The sequence below is a fragment of the Myotis davidii genome, unplaced genomic scaffold, assembly GCF_000327345.1.
Source record: "Myotis davidii unplaced genomic scaffold, ASM32734v1 scaffold169, whole genome shotgun sequence".
NCBI lineage: Eukaryota > Metazoa > Chordata > Mammalia > Chiroptera > Vespertilionidae > Myotis > Myotis davidii.
Window position 1 is genome coordinate 303,083 of NW_006383005.1, and position 4,672 is coordinate 307,754.

A 4,672-nucleotide genomic window follows, 5' to 3' on the forward strand; every position below is an offset into this window, starting at 1 on the left:
AGGGGCCAGACACATCCTGGAACCCTCCCAGGGCCCCTCCCCAGCTGGCCAACCTCCCACATCCCTCCCTGGCCCCAACTGTGCACCCGTGGAGTCCCTCTCATAATCCTGGACCCCTCGGGGGATGTTGAAGAGTCGGTTTCAGCCTGTACGTCAGGCCACGGGACCCCACTGGTGCACGAATTCGTGCACTGGGCCTCTAGTTAAATATAATTAGAAAGTTTAGTATGGTTACTAAATAGAGATCAATATATGCAAAAATTCAACAATCCTGTGTTTATAATTATAATAAAAGATATAATTTAAGCCTGGCTGGGTGGTTCAGTTTGTTGGGGTATCATCCTGTACACCAAGAGGTTTCAGGTTCTATCTCCAGTGCAGGTGTGTATAGGAGGCAGCCGATCGGTGTTTCTCACTCATATCAAAATTTCTCTCTCTCTCTTTCTCCCCCTTTCTCTCCCTTCCTCTTTCTCTAAAATTAATAAAAAACATATCCTCATGTGAAGATTAAAAAAAGAAAAGAAAATGCCATTTCCAATTACAACAAAAACCATCACACATGAACAGGAAGAACTGAATAAACAGAAAGCTTTGCCATCTTTATGAGTAGAAAGTCTCAAAATCATAAAGTGGAAATTCTTCTTAAATATTTAATAAATTCAATGTGATTCCATAAAACATTTTATAAAACTTTTTGTTTTCAAATAATTTGACAAGCCGATTCTAAGATTAATATGAAAGGATTAAAGGCAAGACTTCCAATGCAGTATAAGCACTATGAGAACAAAGATGTTTGTCTTTTTTGTTTAATCTCATATTCCAGAGTCTGGAACAGTACTTGGCACCTAGTAGGTGTTCAAAAAATATTTGTGAACACAAATGAATGACAACTTAGAAGAAGAAGGATAAGAAGAGAAGGAGGATCCTAGCTCATTTGGCTCAGTTGGATAGAGCATCGGCCCGAAGACTGAAGGGTCCTAGATTTGATTCTGGACAAGGGCACATGCCCATGTTTCAGGCTCGATCCCCAGTAGGGAGCGTGCAGAAGGCAGCCAATCAGTGATTCTCTCTCATCATTGATGTTTCTATCTCTCTCTCCCTCTCCCCTTCTCTCTGAAATCAATAAAAATACATGAAAACAACAACAACAAAAACTAAATATAAAATTTAGAAACAGATCCACATAAATATGAAAACTTGTTACATACTAGAGGAGGCATTACCAATCAGTGAGGAAAGGATAGACTAGCTAAATAACCATGCTTAAAGAATTGGCTATTTAGATGAAAAAAATTATATCCTTATCAATATTAATTAGGATTTACATATTGCTACAAGCATTATGAAAGTGTCCTAAACAGAAATAGATTCCTTTTCTCTCATAAGAAGAATTCTAAAAATAAACAAAAGAAAAGAATTAAATTGGAAATAAACAAAAATGTCCAGAGGTAGGTTGGTGCAGCAGCCCCACAATGTCACTAACGCTCCAGATTCTTTGTCCCATCACAATCCTTAGTTCACAGCTTCTCTCTTCAAGTTGTCACTGCATGTGGCAAAGGGCGACTCACCTCTAACCCATGCCCATTTTTCAGAAAAGAAGTGACACAGATAGTGTCAGAGCCAAACCAGGTCTGCCTGACTCCAAAATCTACTGAAAGACTCTTACATTTCTGATGGAAGAGCTCCTACTCATCTCTCATTAGTTATTGATTCAGCACCTTGTGATGAAAATCTCTTATGCTGACCAAACTGTTTTCTAATTATGTGCCTGTCTCCCAGTTCTCCCATAAAACACCTAATTGAGCCCACCCACCTCCAAGCTAGGCTCCATCTATGTTCCACAATGCCCAAGGCACAGGGCAGGCATCAGGAGAGGTATGTAGAATTGGGAGTAAGAAGTGTCAGACCAGCCCTAGCTGGTTTGGCTCAGTGGATAGAGCGTCAGCCTGCGGACTGAAAGGTCCCAGGTTCGATTCCGGTCAAGGGCATGTACCTTGGTTGCGGGCACATCCCCAGCAGGAGGTGTGCAGGAGGCAGCTGATCGATGTTTCTAACTCTCTATCCCTCTCCCTCTCTGTAAAAATCAATAAAATATACATTTTTTTTTAAAGAAGAAGTGTCAGACCAGATTATGCTGTTCATAGAAATGTATTTCCTAATGACTGGAAAACAATGCAGGCATCATTTTATTTGCGGAACTCAAATCACATTATCCAGAGGCAAAGACCCAGTAGGAGGAAGTCTAGCAGATAATTGACTAATCAGAATTGTCTTCTCATTCTGTTTGATTTCAAGGTTTTAATAGAACAAAACAGCTGTGTTTTGCAAATCAGTTCCCAATCTGAACACATAAATGACTTTCTTGCCCGGAAACACCAATGCCCCTGGCTTAGATGATGCTGAAAACCCTGCCTATGTTGGAGAGAAACAGAACTGAAGGCTAGTGAATGAATCTAGGTGTAGGGAGTAGAAGACAGTGTAGGGGACATAAATGGAGGGACATCAATACGAGACCTAAAGGGACTTGGAAGAACCAGAGGTCTTCCTGGAGCAGGTGTCCAGGTGGCTGGCCTGCTTGGGAAGACGCTCCACCTATGGGTTTCTGGGTGGGTTCTTTGAATGCTAATAGCTGCCGCTTACTGAGCCATTGCTATATGCCAGGTGTCGTGGTAAGCAAGCGCTTTTCGTGCATTATCTCATTTTCTTACTCTGGGCTTTTAAAAATATTTATTGTTGAGAATATTCTAGATGTGATGTATGTTTTTATTGATTTTAGAGAGAGGAGGAGAAAGGGAGCGATAGTCAACATGAGAGAGAGAGAAACATTGATTGGCATGCCCCCACCAGGAACAGAGTCTACAACATGGGCATGTGCCCTGACCAGGAACTGAACCAGCAACCTCCTGACACATAGGATGACACTCAACCAACTGAGCCCCACCGACCAGGACTCTTATTTTCATTCTTAGAACAACCTTGCAAGTTTATAAATAGTACTCCCATTCATAGATGAAACTAAAGGTCAGGAAGTTGCAGCTAAGAAATGCAAAAGCTAGGCTGCGATTTGACTCAAAGCTTCTGCTCCTAGTCCCTAACCATCTTCACAAAGCACTTTGAGGTAACTCTTACTTCCTCTACTTCAAAAATGAGGAGACTGAGGTCCAGGGATGCCCCAACTTGCCCAGTGACCCAGGTAGTTAAGTGTCAGAGCCAAATCAAGTCTGTCTGACCCCCAAATCTACTCTACCACCCAGGGAGAGGAAGACCAAAAGTCAGGGTAAGGAACATGCTGGAAATCCTTTACTGTCAGGCCCGCCCCTTCCCTAGGACACTGCCCTGCCGGAAGCCGGTCCATCCTTGCTGCTTGACACAGTCGCTGCAGGGAAGAAACATCTGCACAGCATATGTTTCAAGGGACCTGGCGTATATGGCATACTGTTCTTAATATGTTTGCTCACCTTCTTGGCGCTATGTGTTTTAACCAAGGTCACCTCTCCAAGAAAGTTTGTTTCCCCAGGTAGGTATTTTTCCCTGAAGTTAGGGAGGGGATAAAACCCCTTAACTAAATGCCAGGCAGGTAGTTGATCACTTTAACTATGAACAATCATCCTTAAGCTACATAATCTTTACTCCCTGGAATGGAGATAAGAAACGCCCTAACCTTTGGAATATAAATTGATAGGATTAAAATCAACTGGTATAAATACAGCTGTAACAAGACAATAAAAGACAGAACTTGGCTGGAGAACCTGGACACAGAACCTGGCTATGATGATCACCTGAATACTGCCTCCATGTCATTCCTTCTTCACCAACTCCGTCCACACCTTTGGGGACCCCTGGACCTGTTGGGGTTGGACCCCAACACGGCCCCTTTGTTTCCCCTCCACCCCAGCTTCACCACCTAGGCTCCTTCCAAGAATCTTCTTTCACTGCCTCTTCCATGGTGTCGTCCCTGGGCTGAATGAACAGGGACAGGGTAGTTCTTGGGAGTCTCTAAGGAAGGAATAGACAGGGTACCACCAGCCTGGGGGGCCCCATCCCCACAAATCTGAGCCAGGCGTGTGCATAAGACTGGTAAGTGCTTGGATCAGGGGGCAGCCAAAATGGGTTCCAATTCAGCCTGGTGACTTTGGCCAACGACAGTAGCTCCCTTTTTAAAAGGTGTCTATCCTCGCCCTGGCTGGTAGCTCAGTTGGTCCTCCCAATACACCAAGGTTGCCAGTTCTGACCAAGTCAGAGCACATGCAAGAATGAACCAATGAATGCATAACTGAGTGGAGCAACAAATTGATGTCTCTAACTCAAATCAATAATAATAATAATAAAACAGGGTCTATCCTGGGACAGACATTTTACTAGGGTTTCCTCCATGTTTTTAAACTTTAACACCGCCCCCTCCCAACCCCTCCCCATGACTGAGGAGCCTGAGTCCCCCATCTCCTTCAAGAGAAGCAACCAGCATAAGGACTGCAAGTAGTCAGGAGCCTAGGGCTTGAACCCACCTAGGCCTGGTTCTGCTGTTGCCAAGGAGCGGGGGAGGGCGGAGCTGCCGGAGGAGGGAGGGGAAAGAGAGAGGGCGAGCTCCCAGCAGCGCGCGCTGACGACAGCAGGTGATTTTTTTTCTGCAGCGCCCTTTCTCCCAGCATCTTTCCTAGATTTTTTTTTTTTC